Source organism: Xenopus laevis, chromosome 2L (assembly GCF_017654675.1).
Source record: "Xenopus laevis strain J_2021 chromosome 2L, Xenopus_laevis_v10.1, whole genome shotgun sequence".
Taxonomy (NCBI): domain Eukaryota; kingdom Metazoa; phylum Chordata; class Amphibia; order Anura; family Pipidae; genus Xenopus; species Xenopus laevis.
The window spans coordinates 4,298,837-4,320,131 of NC_054373.1; the positions used below are offsets into that span (position 1 = coordinate 4,298,837).

The 21,295-nt window shown below is 42.2% G+C and overlaps 1 protein-coding gene across 1 annotated transcript in view; it reads right to left on the reverse strand.

Annotated features, from left to right (window-relative positions):
• The window catches only part of lsamp.L (limbic system associated membrane protein L homeolog), a 1,234,661-nt gene that overhangs the window by 381,805 nt on the left and 831,561 nt on the right, over positions 1-21,295 (reverse strand). The window lies entirely within an intron of this gene.

The following is a 21,295-nucleotide window of genomic DNA, read 5'->3' on the forward strand; positions in this document are numbered from 1 at the left end:
ACCAGTCTGACCAGCAAGTAGTCAAGGAAGTTGTCAGGAGAAAGAAAGAGGCTGATGTTCTTCTGCTTAGGAAAGATGTGAGAAAGGTTTCTAATGTTCACTAAGCAGAAGAAAATGACCAGAGTGATACTCAGAGTTCCCTGAGATACCCCTCAGTGACTTCTAATATCCTTATCATTTACAGTAGGGGGTTCATTATCCCTTATAATACATGAGTGATACTCAGAGTTCCCTGTATAACTCAGCCTGCAGCCTTGTGCCTTTATATGGTCACAGAACAACCCCTCAGTGACTTCTAATATCCTTATCATTTACAGTAGGGGGTACATTATCCCTTATAATACATGAGTGATACTAAGAGTTCCCTGTATAACTCAGCCTGCAGCCTTGTGCCTTTATATGGTCACAGAACAACCCCTCAGTGACTTCTAATATCCTTATCATTTACAGTAGGGGGTACATTATCCCTTATAATACATGAGTGATACTCAGAGTTCCCTGTATAACTCAGCCTGCAGCCTTGTGCCTTTATATGGTCACAGAACAACCCCTCAGTGACTTCTAATATCCTTATCATTTACAGTAGGGGGTACATTATCCCTTATAATACATGAGTGATACTTAGAGTTCCCTGTATAACTCAGCCTGCAGCCTTGTGCCTTTATATGGTCACAGAACAATCCCTCAGCGACTTCTAATATCCTTATCATTTACAGTAGGGGGTACATTGTCCCTTATAATACATGAGTGATACTCAGAGTTCCCTGTATAACTCAGCCTGCAGCCTTGTGCCTTTATATGGTCACAGAACAACCCCTCAGTGACTTCTAATATCCTTATCATTTACAGTAGGGGGTACATTATCCCTTATAATACATGAGTGATACTCAGAGTTCCCTGTATAACTCAGCCTGCAGCCTTGTGCCTTTATATGGTCACAGAACAATCCCTCAGCGACTTCTAATATCCTTATCATTTACAGTAGGGGGTACATTATCCCTTATAATACATGAGTGATACTAAGAGTTCCCTGTATAACTCAGCCTGCAGCCTTGTGCCTTTATATGGTCACAGAACAATCCCTCAGCGACTTCTAATATCCTTATCATTTACAGTAGGGGATACATTATAACTTATAATACATGAGTGATACTCAGAGTTCCCTGTATAACTCAGCCTGCAGCCTTGTGCCTTTATATGGTCACAGAACAACCCCTCAGTGACTTCTAATATCCTTATCATTTACAGTAGGGGGTACATTATCCCTTATAATACATGAGTGATACTCAGAGTTCCCTGTATAACTCAGCCTGCAGCCTTGTGCCTTTATATGGTCACAGAACAACCCCTCAGTGACTTCTAATATCCTTATCATTTACAGTAGGGGGTACATTATCCCTTATAATACATGAGTGATACTCAGAGTTCCCTGTATAACTCAGCCTGCAGCCTTGTGACTTTATATGGTCACAGAACAACCCATCAGTGGCTTCTAATATCCTTATCATTTACAGTAGGGGGTACACTGTTGCCTATATATATTCTTGACATAGTACAGAGTCATATTTATGAACAAATACCCAACTGATTGCTAAATACGGCACAAAACCAATTATTTGATACAGATTTGACCTGAAACCCTTTCTATCCCAGATGACCAATCATTTCATTTGCATTTATTCTAATAACCCCTGTTATATTTCTAGGGAGGTTAATCCCCACCAGCCCTGACCTCTCTAACATTTAGAAACCTAAAGTCAAGATGGCAAAGTTAATCTTAATTAAATCTAAGTGAGAAATAAAATAGAATAAAACCATATATTAAGTCAGATAAAACTTCCGCAGCGAACAAATAAGGATTTATTGATTGGTTTATAAATTGGAGTTGGATTCAGTCGCTGTTTCTGGGCGCCATTAGACTCGGCGGCTCCTAAAGAGCAGGACTCTGATTAAAACAAGATAAATATTTATTAAAATGTTACTGTGATTTATGACGTGGCCCCAAATAAATGTAATTTGGGTTCTGGGCCAGATCTCCTACAGACGGCTCATTCATTAAGTGGGAAATCTTGCCTTTCATTATGTTTCATATGTTTCTGTGCTGTTTAATCGCCGCTGAAATAACAATTTGATCCTCTGCCGCCGCCGCTTATTAATGAGCTCCGCGTTATTATTTAAGCCGCACGCCATTCTTCTTTCATTTGTTACTATTACCCATAATCCACTGCTCACAAATGTCTCCCGGAGCCATAGGAATTTCGGACATGATCAATGCATCAATTGCAGTTAACCCTTTGGTACACATGCCCCTTATTTGTCTAGAAATGCTGTATTTTATTTATTTAGTGATACAGCAGCCCTGCAACAGTAATGATCCAGGTTTGCCCAGTTGCTCCCCCATATCGAATCTTGTTAGGAGTGTCAGTGACACTGCACATGCTCAGTGGGCTCTGGGCTGGAGCTGAGAAGCTGAGCTTCAAGATCTTGGGAAACACAAGGGCTGGTGTTAATCAATTCTGATGCAGGCTGCACTGATTTCTGTGCTGCCATGTAATGTGAACCTGATCACTAACAAGCCTTGTATTGCTAATATATATATATATATATATATATATATATATATATATATATATATATATATATATATATATATATATATACTGTATGCAGAGAGTCAGACCCTAAGCTTAGGTAAGTGATAGCAGCCCAGAGCATGTCCTGTGAATTTGCAGAAGAGCATATTGGGACCGACCGGGGACAGAGTTGGACTGGGCAGACTGGGCACCAGGTTAAACGGAGACCTGCTCCTATCTGAGACCCCACTCTGCCCCCTTGGTCCAAATTGCAGCAAGAGAACAGGTATGGGAGGGGGGTTAAGGCTAGGATGGGGGGCCGGGGCGGGGGTCCTATCAGTCAGAAGCTCCAGCGGATTTTGTTCCCTCCAGTCCAACAATCACTAGTGGCATCTTGGGGGGCTAAAGGATTGGTACAGAACCCTAAAATAATGTGCAGTGTTTATAATCTAATTTTTTGTTGAGCTTTAGTTCTCCTTTAAAGGGATATTTTTGTCAGGTCACCTGAAAATCTGAAATCCCTTTGTTCTCCTAATGTCATCCCTGTAGCCAAAAAAATGGGCAAATGATAAATGTATATATATATATTTATATTTTTTCTCATGGGGAAGATTTCACTTTAAAGGATAAATAAACAATTAGAAAACCTTTCTCACATCTTTCCTAAGCAGAAGAACATCAGCCTCTTTCTTTCTCCTGACAACTTCCTTGACTACTTGCTGGTCAGACTGGTGGGAAACTGACCAGCAGGTGGCGCTGTTGTAACACAATTCATTCATATTAACAGTACATGTATCCCTTAATATCTTGGAATTAAAATCAAAATAAATAATGAATGTGAATAAATAAAGTGCTTAGAATAGCCCCCTCATCCGTTTTACATTTCCTTATTTTAAAGGTTTACTTATCCTATAACAAGCATTTTCCTATCTTTCTTGAAATGACTCCCCCACACATTCAGCTTGTTTTTCTGTATTACAGATCTATTTCCCCAGTGTTCATATTATTATCCGGTGTTGTGTTTACGGTGGGTGAAACATATGTTGGGTGCCGCTCACGTTAGGACTGGAAGCAGCACAAACCCCTCACCCATGTGTTACTCTCTCCCTAAACAAACAATTCCGGCTGCTGGCGAGTTTTATATTTTATATTTACAAGTCTTTTCCCTCAGGCTCTGGCAAGTTATTTCTTTCTTCATTTCCAACATTCCCGACTTATAATTAAAGACGGGTGAATTATATAAACATTCTCTGATGAGATTTTGGATGTTCTAAGGAAGTGCCTTGTGTAGAATTGGGTTAAAAAAACACTAATGCTGATTGCAAGAGCTTAGGGGTCTAAACACACACACATACAGACACACACGCACATACAGACACACACACATACAGACACACACACACACACATACAGACACACACACACACATAGAGACACACACACGCACATACAGACACACACACACACACACACACATGCACATACAGACACACACACACACACACACACACATACAGACACACACACACACACACACACATACAGACACACACACACACACACACACACACACACACATACAGACACACACACACACACACATACAGACACACACACACATACAGACACACGCACACACATATAGAGACACACGCACATACAGACACACACACGCACACACATACAGAGGCACACACACACACATACAGACACACGCACACACATACAGAGACACACACACACACATACAGACACACAAACACACACACACATACAGAGACACACACACATACAGACACACGCATACACATACAGACACACACACACACATACAGAGACACACACACACACACACACATACACACACACACACACATACACACATACAGAGACACACACACACACATACAGACACACACGCACATACAGACACACACAGATATATACAGACACACACACGCACACACACATACAGAGAGACACACACACACATACAGACACACAAACACACACACATACAGAGACACACACGCACATACAGACACACACGCACACACATACAGACACACACACACATACAGAGACACACACACACGCACATACAGACACACACACACACATACAGACACACACACGCACACACACACGCACATACAGATACACGCACATAAAGACACACACACAAACATCTATAGGTAAATTGACAAATCATATTATAAGAAGAGTCCTCACATGCCAGAAGAAGCAATATCCTTGTCTCACATATGTGCCTGGGTGAATTACTATCTCATAATAATAATAAAACAGAATTTCTTACCCCCCCCAGCACATCAGGTACAATGAAAGTAGAGAATAGATAATGAGCAAATATAAATGTATATGTGTGTTGGTGTTAGATAGCATTCTCCTATATGGCTATGTTTAGAAGACTTCAAAGGGGTTTCAAGAAATCTAGAAATTGCAGCCACCAGATTCAGAACCACAGAGAGAGACAACGGAAAGGTCTGTATTGTAAGTTCAGGACCTTGGACAGTGCCTCTATCAGTTGAGAGCAAGGGCAGTGCATCTAAGTGGAGCTGTTTACTTATCAATTCTGCCCCAGTAGAACTCACCATATACTCTCCTTATTAATGTCACACAGCTACACAATGGGTATATTCATTAGGGGCCAATTAACTAACCAGTATGTTTTCAGAGAGTGAAATGAAACAAGAGATCCTGGAAAAAAACCATAAAGATACAGAGAGCGCTGCTCACTAATGGGTTGACTGAAACCCGCCATACACATGGGTTTGGCAGGTTCAGGCTGGCAAATTACCCCCAGTAGTAAGTCATGAGTAAGAAGTTGGCCAGCCCCAGCATCAGTTTAATAAGTGACCTGTCCTGGGCTCTCTGGTTATGCATTAGCTTTATCCTGCCCGTCCTTGACATCACTGAAAGAGGTGGGTTGGGTTTCAAAATGTCCCAGGAGAGGGCAGTTTAGGGTTAGGGTCAGTGCGGGTGGACAGTTAGTCAACACACTGCATCATATTGTTCCTGTATTATACATTCAGTACCTTGGACAGTTCCTTAAAAAATCTTTCCAGTAGATTATATATTCAGAACCCTGGATAGCTCCTGGGAAGATCCAGTAACATATAATAGGCACAGAACCTTATTTAGTGACATTAGAAATACCATTTCAGCTCAGAATGAGTTCAGAATTTCGGTCAGTACCTCCAATATATTGTAGATATTATAGATCCATAACCCTGGTCAGTGACTGGACAAAGGCCTATTAACTAATTACAAACCTGAAGTCTCAAGAAAACACAACAGAAATATATGGGGAATCTGGAACACAGAGGCCATTAATATGGTAAACTCTACTGAGACAGATCCAGATACTTGGACACATTATAGCAGAGGTTGGAGTTACCCACCATAGGGTGGCCAAAGCAGTGAAAGGAGGAAGCATCCATAGGCTCATAGACATGGACAAAACCTCTAATAAGTAGGGATGCACCGAATCGACTATTTGGGATTCGGCTGAATACTGAACTGAATCCGAATCATCATTTGCATATGCAAATTAGGGACAGGAAGGGAAAAAGTGGAAAAAACACTTTTTACTTGTTTTGTGACAAAATAAGTTACATGATTTCCCCTACCCGATTCGGTTCAGCCAGGCACCAGGACTTGTCTGAATCTTGCTGAAAAAGGCTGAATCCGGAACCGAATCCTGGATTCAGTGCATCCTTACTAAAAAGGCCAGCATTAGGTCATGAGCCAAGTACAGTTATCCTTGAATTGTCTATAAATAAAATTTCACCCCTTAATGTCCATGTACAGAGCACTTTGGAGCAGGCAGTGGCGTAACTACTGGGGGAGCAGAAGGTGCAGATGCACCAGGGTCCGCTCCCCCTCGGGGCACGCTGCACTGACTTTTTTTTACAATTTTTTTTGCCTTTTTTTTGCACTGATGTGTGTCTGGCTGGCAAGGCGGGCCCCCTCAACCCGGTAATGCTTTATTCCAGCCCAATGTGTGTATGTGTGTGGGGAGGTAGGGTGGCCCAGTTTTAAATTTCCATACCAGGGCCCTTAGGGGTCTAGTTACGCCACTGGGAGCAGGTATGCACCGAATTCAGTATTCGGTTCCAGATTTGTCCTTTTTTCATCAGGATTCAGATTCTGCTGAATCCTTGTGCACAGCCGAACTGCATCCAAATCCAAATTTGCATATGCAAATTAGGGATGCAAAGGGAAAATATGTGACTTTTCGTCACAAAACAATGAAGTAAAAAATGTTCCCACTTTTTCCTTTTCCGCCCCCAGTGATCAATCCACTCTCTGACTCTGAGCCGACTCTCACCTTGATACTTGGTAGAAGAATCCCAGCATAACCCTGAGCCGCCTCAATGAGCTGCAATTTGTCACAGTAAGGCCGATAGGAATCGCGGATTATACCAAAAGATAAAGCTAAAACTATGAAATGAAAGTATTTTCATACCCAAAGCAAGAGAAGATCATACAGAAGAGAGAAAAATGTGCCTTCAGTGCTTATCTGCCTGATGCAGAGATTCATGGCGGCTGTTAGTGCATCACAAACAAACGGTGCCGGGAATAATCCATCACTCCTGTCTCAGGTTGGACGTCCTCCCTCTACCTGCGACTGGGTTTATCTAAAGGAGAACTTCTTTCCTCTAATCTCCTTCCACCATCAACCTAATTCCCCTCCCCCCACACACACCTCTGGGACCCGCCACAATATCCAGCCCAAATAAACATCTGTTGTTATTGCTCTACGTGTCCCTGTGTAACCGACCTTCCAGCCTTTAGAACAGGACCCCCCCATGAGCACAAAGTGAGACTGAACATTAACAGTCAGTTCTTCCCCAGACAATCTCTCACCTGTATGCAGGTAACGCAGCCCCCGGTGCCCTCGCTGTTGTTTTTCTCACCCAATAAATCCCCCAAGGGCAAATATTCCCATGTGCCCCATTGCCTTCAAACCACACAAGATGTTATTTTGCTGTCCCTTCAGTGGTCCCCTGTAGTGATGGGCGAATAAATTCGGCAGGGATGAATTTGTGGCAAATTTCCGAGTTTTGCCGCCGGTGAATAAATTTGCGAAAATGTAAAAAAATTTTGTACACAAGTCAGAAAAGTCGCTCGTATTAAAACCGTCGAGCGTCACCATTATTCGGATGCCCATTGACTTTAATGCTGCCGTCAAACTTGAAGCGAGTGTCAGAATTGACGCAGGCATCGAAATTCACATTTTGCTAATTTTTTGCCAATTCTCGAATGCAAAATGGGACAAATTTGCCAATCACTAGCCCCCGTGCTTTTTTGGACTAGCCAAGGTAAGCAGAAACAGCATGGGGCAGTATAAATTGGACAGTACTATCATAATATTAGGGATGCACCAAATCCACTATTTTGGATTCCGCCGAACCCCCGAATCCTTTGCGAAAGATTCGGCCGAATACCGAACCGAATCTGAACCCTAATTTGCATATGCAAATTATGTTTTGCATATGAAAATTCAGGATGGGAAGGGGAAAACATTTTTACTTCCTTGTTTTGTGCCAAAAAAGTCATGTGATTTCCATCGATTCGGATTTGGTTCGGCGGGGCAGAAGGGTTCGGCCAAATCCGAATCCTGTTGAAAAAGACTTTTTGATAGAAGTTTTAGACCACAACATCCACAAAAAGGAAAGGCAAATACACATTTTATGTTAACAGTAAATACAACAAAACCAACAAATAACCTGTTTAGTTTATATAATCGTAACGCTCGACAGAACAAGTGAGATATATACATATACATATATATATATATATATAATGTGAATGAAAAATTTGCGAAACGCAAGCTTTGAATTACACACGCGCCTATTTTATCTAATTGCATTGTCGACAGCGTAAAAAAACTTTGAACTTTGGCAATTTTGCAAATTTATTTGCCGGCGGGAAACACGTAAATTCGCCGCGAATTCGCACCGGGTGAAAAAATTTTTGGATTAATTGTTTTTTTATTGTCATCCAATGTTTCCAAGTAAATAGACCATTTATGCCTTAAATGCCTTCTTATAGATTGATCAGCTATTTTATCATTTATAGCATCTTGTAGGCAAAGACCATGAAGATATTGAAGGACGTCTTTTAAAGCTGGGGCAGATTCTTTTATCCAGTATAAATAAATAGCGTTTCGGGTTGCTGCCATTAATAGAAAACAAAAGTTAAATACGTCATCAGAAAAAGCTGGAGGTGAATTTGTATTTTCCACTTGTAGGTAATCTCTAAGATCCAGTAAAGGAAACTGTGGGCGTAATCTAATATCCCTAATGTATCACTGAATCCATAGTAATCTAATTACCGGACATAACCAAATGTAATGAAAAATATCTACTTTTTGTTCATTACATTTCGGACAAAATGATACTTTAGAAGAATCAGATGATTTCTGAAAAATTGTGCTATATCCAACCTAAATCTGTCAAAAATGATCAGATAGAGCTTTATCCATGTGATGCTTCAGCTGTTGCTGGAGGGCTGCAAATGGGAAATCATTGCTTTATACAATGTGCATCAGTTCGGGATTCGGCCAAATCTTTCACAAAGGATTCGGGGGTTCGGCCGAATCCAAAATAGTGGATTCGGTGCATCCCTATTATTCATTCCTCCCCGGAAAAGCCAACTAATTAGTATTTATATATATATATATATATATATATATTGTCCAACGAGATTGCACACCATGACAAAAAGTTTAAAACATAGCGCTTATTTTGTATGAATAAAAACAGCCAAGGTAAGTTTAAAGGGATACTGTCATGGGAAAAAATTTTTTTTCAAAACACATCAGTTAATAGTGCTGCTCCAGCAGAATTCTGCACTGAAATCCATTTCTCAAAAGAGCAAACAGATTTTTTTATATTCAATTTTGAAATCTGACATGGGGCTAGACATATTGTCAATTTCCCAGCTGTCCCTGGTCATGTGACTTGTGCCTGCACTTTAGGAGAGAAATGCTTTCTGGCAGGCTGCTGTTTTTCCTTCTCTTTTCCTTCTTCTGAATGTGTCTCAGTGGGACATGGGATTTTACTATTGAGTGTTGTTCTTAGATCTACCAGACAGCTGTTATCTTGTGTTAGGGAGCTGCTATCTGGTTACCTTCCCATTGTTCTTTTGTTTGGCTGCTGGGGGGGAAGGGAGGGGGTGATATCACTCCAACTTGCAGTACAGCAGTAAAGAGTGATTGATGTTTATCAGAGCACAAGTCCCATGACTTGGGGCAGCTGGGAAATTGACAATATGTCTAGCCCCATGTCAGATTTTAAAATTGAATATAAAAAAATCTGTTTGCTCTTTTGAGAAACGGATTTCAGTGCAGAATTCTGCTGGAGCAGCACTATTAACTGATTCATTTTGAAAAAAATTTTTATTCCCATGACTGTGTCCCTTTAAGTAAACTCATCCATATGGAGATCTGTGCAACGTTTCGGGTGCTTGCTGCTCCCTTTCTCACGCGGGTCTCCATGTAGTGTTAGGACTACACTTCCCAGAAGCTCACTTACGCCCTGTGGCGTCCCATGTGATCGGGATGATGTCACCTTCGTGCGCAGCAACGCAGTGTAAATACGCAGTGTAAATACGCAGCGTCCGTACGCAGGAGACGGAGTCAGCATGAAGGCGTAATTTCCCTCACCATGGATGTTTCAAAAGTGGCCACTATTTTATAAATGGGCTCAGTATGTAAGTCATTATTGTTTCAATACACAAAAAAAGAAGAATGGCCAAAATACATCCATTGATAATAACGGCAGGATCTAGATAAAATGAGAGGCAAATTATCAGATACAGGTTATTACCCACAAGAGATTTTGGATACTAGCCTAACCAAAGCCAGAGAACATTTGGGGAGAACAACTAATAAAAACAAAACTGAAGACAGACATCACTTGGTTTTTGTTGGACAATGGTTTGTTGCAATAGAGGCACAAAAGTTACACAGGCAGAAATAACATCTTCACCCAGAAAATACACCTTTATGGGGCCCCCAAAGTTGGGAATGTTTCGATGTAGGGGATGTGCACAAGGCTGGTTTGTTCTAACTGGATCTACCTTTACTAATTCAACAACCAATAGGGAACAGGGGCGGAACTACCGGGTGAGCCAGGGCCCGCACCCCCTCAGGGCCCCCCGGCAGTCCGCCCATCGCAGGTTTCCAGGCCAGTTCCGGGTGTACGGAGGGGGGCGGGGGGCCCGGCTGCGCGTCCTGCGCCAGGGCCCGCCCCCCTCTAGTTCCGTTTTTGACAGGGAATATAGGGGCAAATTCACTAAGCGCCGAAGCGCCGAACGCTAGCGTTAATTCGCTAGCGTTTGGCATTTTCGTTACTGCGCAAATTCACTAACGAACGCTGGAGTAGTTTCGCTAGTGTTACTTCGCACCCTTACTCCTGGCGAATTTTCGCTAGCGACGTAACTACGCAAATTCACTAACTTGCGCAGTGTACTGAACGCTACCTTTTACACTAGACTTCCTTCGCCACCTCAGACCTGGCGAAGCGCAATACAGTAGATAGCGATTGTTTAAAAAAAAAGTCAAATTTTTTTCTAAGTCCCAAAAAACGCTGGCGTGTTTTCTACATGATGGCTGATAGGCTGAAAAAGATCGAAAATTTTTTTGGGGCTCCCCTCCTTCCCCCCTACATTTCCTAACTCATGGCAACTTAACTATACAGTGGGCACATGTGTAGGGCAAAATAACAATTTTATTTGCTGTTTTGAAGGTTTTCTAGCCATTTGTAGTGCTGATACGTATTCCTCCATTGAAATTTGAATTTGGCGCCGTATGCAAATTAGCCTTCGCTAGCGTAACTTCGCTTTACATAGCGAATCAACGCTAGCGCAACTTCGCAACCTTACGCTACCCCTGAGCGTAACTTCGGATTTTAGTGAATTTGCGGAGCGCTGGCGAAACTACGCCTGGCGAAGTGCGGTGAAGCGCGCCGAAGTTACGCCTGGCGAAACTACGAATGTTAGTGAATTTGCCCCATAGAATTCGGGGTCATTATAGCTGTGACACTAGTTTCGCAGTGTATATGTTAGTCTGCCCTATAATCTTGTATATTTGGGTGAAAGTAAGGGACAGATTTTCACAACATAAATCCACGGTCAGTGTTCTGCCAGTCTCATTGTACATTGTATAAAAAAGGGACACACGGTGGAGGATTTAAAGTTTAGGTTTATTCAGCAGGCGCCGCAGCCTCGTAGGGGAGGTGACAGGGTTCTCCTATAGAAAAAGACAGAGGTCCAATGGATACACAGGTTACAAACCCTTAGCCCATTGGGCTTGAATAAGGATTTTGATCTTCATCTATTCATGAATTATTAGTTTTATCCCTCTGGGATGTTTATAACATTTATTTATTCGTGCACTCTCTATAAACTATTTCTATTCCTTCAAAGATGTTTATAATCCTGCCGTTATTATCAATGGATGTATATTGGCCATTCTGCTTTTTTTGTGTATTTATAACAATAATGACTTACATACTGAGGCCATTTCTAAAATGGTGGCCGCTGTTGAAACGTCCATGGTGAGGGAAATTACGCCTTCATGCTGACTCCGTCTCCTGCGCACGTACACTGCGTATTTACACTGCGTATTTACACTGCGTATTTACACTGCGTATTTACACTGCGTATTTACACTGCGTATTTACACTGCGTATTTACACTGTGTTGCTGCGCACGAAGGTGACATCATCCCGATCACATGGGACGCCACAGGGCGTAAGTGAGCTTCTGGGAAGTGTAGTCCTAACACTACATGGAGACCCGCGTGAGAAAGGGAGCAGCAAGCACCCGAAACGTTGCACAGATCTCCATATGGATGAGTTTACTTAAACTTACCTTGGCTGTTTTTATGCTTACGAAATAAACGCTATGTTTTAAACTTTTATGTCATGGTGTGCGATCTCATTGGACAATACACATATTTTTAGTGGAGTGATTCACCACATTTTGAGATAACGCACCCAGTACAACGTAATCACTGTTTTTCAGCGAGTGTGTAATACACATGTTGGACTTTTTATATATATATATATAGTGAATAAAGTACCCCCTCTTGTAAAATATAAGGATATTATAAGTTACCGAGGAGTTTCATGACCATATAAAAGTACAAGGCCGAAGGCCGAGTGTTTTTATACAGGTCATGGAACTCCGATGTAACTTCTAATATCCTTATATTTTGCAACTGGGGGAACTTTATTAGTGGTGCTTGCGAAGCAAAGCATCACTACTGTTATCTTGCAAACTTATTTTTATTCTTCTTCCGTATGAAAGTTTGGCGCGTAACTAGTCCCGTACCGTTTGTCCTAGACCCATGAATGAGGTGTCAAATCGTGCGGCTTAATCGGGAATGGGGTGGTATGACTTTTCTAAGGGGTGGGTGGTTAATTGCCCCTTGCGGGGGCAATTAACCACCCCGAAAAGTCCCATAGATTAACATTGAGGCCAACTTTTGACGGATTCTAGCGCAGAGAGGGAATCTTGTAGAAACGTTAAATTTACCACATTTGAAGAGGTTTGCGACCTGTGTCAGATGATACCCCACACGAGGGTATAAGTTTTACCCCCGGGGCAGGAGAGGTCCCCAAATTTGCCCCATTGACTTATAATGGGGAATTTATCGAATAATTAGTTTGTCGCAGACCCATGAATGAGGTGTCAAACCGTTCAGCTTATTCGGGAATGGGGTGTTGTGACTTTTCTGTCCTATTTTGGGGACCCAAAAAAGTGAGCGGAGCCGCAAACAACCAATCAGATTTTCCCTATTGACTTCAATGAGAAAATGTAAACAGCTGTAATTCTCACAGTAATAAAGCCAGAGCTCCCAAACTTGGCACCGTGGGTCACTGGGTGACTGCAGCCAAAATTTACAAAAAGTGGGCGGAGTCTACAACAGCCAATCAAATTTCAGCCATTCAATTAAATAGGAAAATGTTAAACTGCTGCCGCTCTTAGACGGTTAATGGCAGGGTCCTCAAAGTTGGCACAGTTGGTCACTGGGGGACTGGGATTAAAATTAAGAAAAGTGGGTGGAGCCAAAACCAACCAATCAGATTTCTTTGATTGGTTTTAATGGGAACAATTAAGAAGGCTGCCATTCTCTCAGTATTGATGTCAGGGACCTTGAATATCACAAATGTGGTCGCTGGGGGTTTCCACTTCAAGTTTAGAAAAAGTGGGCGGAGCCACCAACAACCAATCAAATTTCATTCATTGATTTTCAATAGAAAAAAATAGAAATGCTGCCATTTTTACACATTAAATGACAGCATTCCCAAACTTTGGTATGTTAGTCACTGAGTGACTGTGGTTCACAATTAGGAAAAAAAGGGGCGGGGCAACAACAGCCAATCAGATTTGGGCCTGAGTTTTGCCACGGCAAGCACCACTCACATTTTCTTCAGGAAATGTACCTCTCTAGTTTATTATAATACACAAGTTTCAATGAGTCATGTGACAGAAATGACATCAGAACTCACCGTTTATAACTGAAGACATCAGAACTCACCGTTTATAAGGATATAATTTACAGGATATTTATGGCTTTTGTGTATTATATAGTGAATAAAGTACCCCCTCTTGTAAAATATAAGGATATTAGAAGTTACCGAGGAGTTTCATGACCATATAAAAGTACGAGGCCGAAGGCTGAATGTTATTATACAGGTCATGGAACTCCGAGGTAATTTCTAATATCCTCATATTTTGCAAAAATTTTGTAAAAGTACAAGGCCGAAGGTGGAGTGTTTTTATACAGGTCATGGAATTCGGCTGTAACTTTTAATATCCTCCTATTTTGCAACAGGGGGTACTTTATTTATTATAATACACAAATTTCAGTGAGTCATGTGACAGAAATTACATCAAAACTCACCGTTTATAAGGATATAATTTACAGGATATTTATGGCTTTTGTGTATTATATAGTGAATAAAGTACCCCCTATTGTAATATATAAGGATATTAGAAGTTACCGAGGAGTTTCATGACCATATAAAAGTACGAGGCCGAAGGCCGAGTGTTTTTATACAGGTCATGGAACTCCGAGGTAACTTCTAATATCCTCATATTTTGCAACTGGGGGACTTTATTTATTATAATACACAAGTTTCAGTGAGTCATGTGACAGAAATGACATCAGAACTCACCGTTTATAACTGATGACATCAGAACTCACTGTTTATAAGGATATAATTTACAGGATATTCATGGCTTTTGTGTATTATATTATATGTAAACATTTCAGTCTATGGTGTTTAAGGCAATGTCTGCTCTGCTTAAATAATTCCTCCCTTCCCGGCTCTGTTTGTTTCTATTGGCAGTTTGTGACGGCAGAACTTGGCTTCACTTGACATTGCAGTTTGGCAGCAACTTGTGTTTGTTTATCATTTAAGTGTTGCGCTTGGAGCTTACAGTACATACAGATCTGCTTAACAGACTCACATACTTACTGTATGAGGGAAACAGGGAGAAGGGGTGAATTGCCCTTTAAGCTGCAAGTCACAGTTTCCCCAAGAGACCCGCTTATTTTAAATTGTTACAATTGTTTTCTTTGCTTATCTCCAACTGTAACAAATATATCGAAGTGCACGTGCCACATATTCTGGGCTCTCTGCCAAAAACGAATAAAGTTTTAGAAACTTTGTATCTTAAGTTCCGTGCAGGAGATCAAAGAGAAAGTGGGATATTTCAGTAACAATCCGGGACTGTGGGTTGAGCAAACCCCAGACTAGGACAGACAATTTTACCCTCTGGTTTTTAAAGTCTATGTGGATTTTTTTCTTCACTGATTTTGGTTTTTTTTAGAAGCTCCCGCTCAGTTAATGCCAGAAACCACATTATCTGCACCAAAGTGCAACTCAGGCTGATCCCAACATACATCCTTAGGCTAATGGGAATAACGGTGTCCAATGCCAACGGGACTGCTACTGGGAGTTACAGTTCTACAATCCTTCATATGGACAAAAAGGCACATTTTGCAGGCAGGAATCCTCTAAAAATGATGTTTTCATAAAAATTTCAATTTGGACGCCATGGTAACATGGTCTCGCTGTCGTGAAGCAGGAGGGGGGGGGCTACAATTAGGACTGGGCTTCCTCCTAACAAAGGGAAGAAGAAAGAGATGCAACTGTCAGCAAATAGCACAAAACAACGTTTTTCATACTCTTTTCTATAGAGCTAGCCATGGAGTACAGAACGTCCAATTCTGAAAAACACCCACATTTTTCTCCTTCCATAAACAGCTTCGAAAGTCGTCAGGTATAAAAATCTGATTTCCTATATTTCCTGATCTTGGGCTGCTCTCTTTCCATGGTCAGCCAGTGGGTGGGGTTTGGACCTGACTCCTCGGGTAGTGAAAACAAGACTGGGAGAATTTGCCCTCTCTTGAAAAATCCGCTTTTTCAAAAGAGCAGACATTTTTTTTTTATATTTAATTTGAAATCTGACATGAAGCTAGACATATTGTCAGTTTCCCAGCTGCCCCCAGTCATGTGACTTGTGCTTCAGTCACTCTTTACTAGGGATGCACTGAATCCATTATTTTGGATTCGGCCAAACCCCCGAATCATTCGCGAAAGATTTGGCCGAATACCGAACCGAATCTGAAACCTAATTTGCATATGCAAATTAGGGGTTGGAAGGGGAACGTTTTTTTTACTTCCTTGCATATGCAAATTTTAGGATTCGGATTCAGTTCGGCCGGGCAGAAGGATTCGGCTGAATCCGAATCCTGCTGAAAAAGGCTGAATCCTGGCCAAATCCTGGATTCGGTGCATCCCTACTCTTTAATGTTGTACTGTAAATTGGAGTGATATCACCCCCTCCCTTCCCCCCCCCAGCAGCCAAACAAAAGAACAATGGGAAGGTAACCAGATAACAGCTCCCTAACACAAGATAACAGCTGCCTGGTAGATCTAAGAACAACACTCAATAGTAAAATCCAGGTCCCACTGAGACACATTCAGTTACATTCTATAACATACTAGGAGTTAACCTAAAGATGAACCACCCCTTTAATATGAGTGTATCATACTATATGTTAATTATATGGTTATTTACCCTTTAAACTTGAGTTAACAATGCTTTGACTGCAAATGGGCTCCACTTTAGTATTTGGGAGTTGTCGGCCAACACTAATGATACATCAAGTAGAGGGTTACGGTTTGCCACTCAATGTTATTGTCTGGGAAGCTGCAGGACAATTGGCTGCTGGCACAAATAACTTGCAGGGATTGGGTGAGCATAAAACCCTGACTCCGCCTCCAATGAGCAGCATCACATGTCTCCCTGCTCTTCATTGCTCCTGACGGGTGTAAAACAATCAGTCTCCAGGGAGTCTCTCCAACCTAATTGAATCACATTAAGTTGAAGATTTTCAGATCAATAGAGTAGGACAGCGAGCCCATTAAGGGTAACATGCATGAGAGAGTAAGGGGAAGGAACATGGGAAAGGATACGGCTGCACATTCACTGTGTATCACTCAGGGTGCAGCACCCGCAGGATTTTATACTTTCTCAAAAGAGCAAACAGATTTTTTTATATTTGAGTTTGAAATCTGACATGGAGCTAGACATATTGCCAGTTTCCTAGATGCCCCCAGTCATGTGACTTGTGCTCTGATAAACTTCAGTCACTCTTTACTGCTGTACTGCAAGTTGGAGTGATATCACCCCATTCCCTTTCCCCCCAGCAGCCAAACAACAGAACGATGGGAAGGTATAGATAGCAGCTCCCTAACACAAGATAACAGCTGCCTGGTAGATCTAAGAACAGCACTCAATAGTAAAATCCAGGTCCCAGTGAGACACATTCAGTTACATTGAGTAGGAGAAACAACAGCCTGTCAGAAAGCAGTTCCATCCTAAAGTGCTGGCTCTTTCTGAAATCCCATGACCAGGCAAAATGACCTGAATATTATAACTAAAAAAATACACTTGCTGGTTCAGGAATGAAATGTAATATTGTAGAGTGAATTGTTTGCAATGTAAACAGTGTCATTTAGAAATAAAAAGAAGGCAACTATAGAAAATGAGGAACTGCTTGCGTCACTTGCAAAGTCTAATCCTCAAACATTCTAATACTACAGGAAAAATACGGTTAAGAGTGTGGCTCCATTAAACTAATGCCGATTGCTTAAAGGTGGAAATGGGCAAATGTGTATTTATTTTAATTCCTTTGTAAATGTAATAGAGGAGCCAGTGTTACAAGACCTACTCTGTAGTAGTAGTGATGGCTCGGTTCAACGAGGTCGGTCATGGCAGACCAATGTTTAAGCAAAGTTAAAGGGGTGGTTCACATTTAAGTAAACATTTAGTATGTTGTAGAATGGCCAGTTCTAAGCAACTGGTCTTCATTATTTCTTTTTTTATAGTATTTAAATGATTTCCCTTCTTCTTCTCACTCTTTACAGCTTTCAAATGAGGGTCACTGATCCCATCTAAAAAAACAAATGCTCTGTAAAGCTACAGATGTATTGTTAGTGCTACTTTTTTTATTACCCATCTTTCTCTTCAGGCCCTCTACTATTCGAAGTCCAGTCTCTAGCATGGTTGCAAGGGGAATTTGGACCCTAGCAACCAGGTGGCTGAAATTACAAACTGGAGAGCTGCTGAATAAAAAGAGAAATAACTCAAGAACCACAAATAATAAAAAATAAAAACCAATTGCAAATTGTCTCAGAATATCCCTCTCTACATCATACTAACAGTTAATTTAAAGGTGAACCATTCCATTAATGTGAGCATGGCCCCATATATGTGAATATAGAGGACTTAGCTAAGTTTTAACCTGGCCTTTCCCTTGCATTTGGTATGGTGCCAGTTTGATTGGAAAGTTACAATTCTAATTGTATCTGTTTGTGAGTGTGTGTAGATACCTATGTAAATACATTCGCCATGCAGTGTCGAACTGGGTCACAGACACAGACCCGCACAGCCCTAATCGCTACAACTACAGTACAGGTATGCATGGTGGCCTCGAAGGGTGTTGTGGCTGGGGCAGGGGGCCTATAGGGTCCCCAAAATTGCGTATTTCACCATGTGCTATTTTTTTTCATGAAACTGGGCAAAAATTTGCAGAGAAAAAACATCCATAAGATAAAACGCCCATTGACTTTAATGCATTAGGACAAAAAAGTCGCCATAAGTACAAAACGCCCATTGATCTTAGGGCAAAGACACATGCTCAGATTTGGGGACATTAGTCGCTTGCCGACAAATCTCCTCTTCTTCGGGCGACTAATCTCCCCGAACTGCCTTCCCGCTGGCTAGAATCTAAATCGCCGGCAGGATGGCAGTTGGATCGCTTTGATTTCTGAAGTCGTCAGAAGTATCCTCGTGAGGAGATTTAGTCGCCCCGGAGAAGAGGAAATTTGATGACGAATCTCCTTGAATCTGACCGTGTATTTCTGCTCTAATGCATTAGGACTAAAAAAGTCGCCATCATAAAAGACGCCCATTGACTTTATTTAGGGCCAGGCCACACGCTGCTATTTTGCGAGTTTAGACGCCCAGTGAGAAATCTCTTCTTCTTCTTCTTGGGGCGACTATTCTCCCCGCAATGCCTTCCAGGGTCGGACTGGAGGGCCCGGGGCCCACCGGGACTACTGTCCAGGGCCCCTTCCGACCCGCCCCCCAACCCCTACTGCAACGCGCTGAGCGCGCGCACACAAAGGCGCCGCTTGGCGCGCTAGCGTGAAGGCGTCTGGCGCATGCGCAGAAGGCGCTGCGCTGATCGGCGCTGCGGGAGGGAAACTTTTTTAAAGGTGTCTGGCCCGGCGGGGGGCCCATTAAGGGTCGGGGCCCACCGGGTATTTTCCCGGTGTCCCGCCGGGCCAGTCCGACACTGATGCCTTCACACCATCTAGAATCAAAATCGACAGCGGGATGGCAGTTGTATCGCTTCGGCTTTGGATCGCTGGAAGTTTCCTCTGGAGGCAACGTCAGGCGACTTCAAAAGATTTTAGCCGACGAGGAGGCAGTTCAGAGATATTAGTCACCATAGAAGAAGAGATTTGTCAATGACTAACTACCGTATATACTCGAGTATAAGCCGTCCCGAGTATAAGCCGAGGTACCTAATTTTACCTTCAAAAACTGGGAAAGCTTATTGACTCGAGTATAAGCCTAGGGTGAGAAATGCAGCAGCTTCTGGTAAAAATTGTGGGTTTCTGCTTCCATTGGAGCCGGCGAATATTCTTGGAGACTATTCTTGGACGCCGCCGACTATTCTTGGATGCCGGCAACTATTCTTAGGTGCCAGTGACTATTCTTAGACACTGGCGACTATTCTTAGATGCCGGCGACCGTTTTTGCGCTTGAACCGAGTATAAGCCGAGGTAGAGTTTTTCAGCATATTTTGGGGGCTGAAAAACTCGGCTTATACTCGAGTATATACGGTAATCTCCCGAAATAGCAGCGTGTGTGTTTACCCTAATGCATTAGGAGAAAACAGTCTCTGTTAGAAAAAACGCCTACTGACTTTAATGCATTTGGAGTGAGAAAAATTGTCGCGTGTTAAAAAATTTGACATCCACTGACTTCAATCCGTTTTTTTGGAATTTCGTGAATTTTTCACTGTTTTGCAAAGTTTTTGCAGTTTCGCTAATTTTTTGATGAAGCAAAACGGGAAAGATTCGCTCATCCCTACCTGTGGGCCTCAAGTCTGGCGCTGTCCCCATCTACTCACACGTCTACTCAATTGCTCCGGAGCATGAGCTGTGGGATCCAGTGTTTAATAGTCAGGAATGGACTGACTGCATTATTATCACAGGTAACATTTCCCAGGCAACAAAACCCCCCCAGTCTCTTTTCGGATAACACAAAGCCATATCAATCTCCCCTTGGCACCCAGTATATTCACTGACAACTGAGGAAGTGTCATTTTAATTGCAAGAATTATTAGCCCTTGTCACAGGCTTTGAATTACTGTAGCAAGACGTTCCGCTCGGAATTCTGGATGAGAAGGGGAGCTTGGACTCCGGGGAGTTGGAAGAAGAGAAGCTCCAGTCTTTTCATTTGCTGCTCCCCGGGGAGATTAAGGCGGCACTTACTGCTGATCCCAAATGGCAAAGAGATTTCGAGTCCCCGGTGTATCTATTTACAGTTCTACCGACACTGCTGGAATTCTAACAAAGCAGCAACCTCTAACATTATTTTTTACTGGTGGTGGGACCCGAAACAAACATACTTTGTAGAGTTCCATTATTTATATAAAGAAAAAATCTGATTGGCTCCAAGTTGAATAATTAGGTAGATGTGTAAAGGATCAGTAACAAAATTTAACATAGGCACCATCTCTCCCTACTATACCTGCTATCCCACCGTCACACTCCCTTCCCAGAGACTATTATCCACTGTTACTATAGACACCATCTCTCCCTACTATACCTGCTATCCCACAGTCACACTCCCTTCCCAGAGACTATTATCCACTGTTACTATAGGCACCATCTCTCGCTACTATACCTGCTATCCCACAGTCACATTCCCTTCCCAGAGACTATTATCCACTGTTACTATAGACAGGGCCGCCATTAGAAATCACGGGGCCCCGTACAACAAAATTTTTGGGGCCCCCTGGGCCCCGCCCACACTGACGACCAAGCTCCGCCCCATATCCCGCCCACATCGCAGTTAAAAGACCACACAGACAT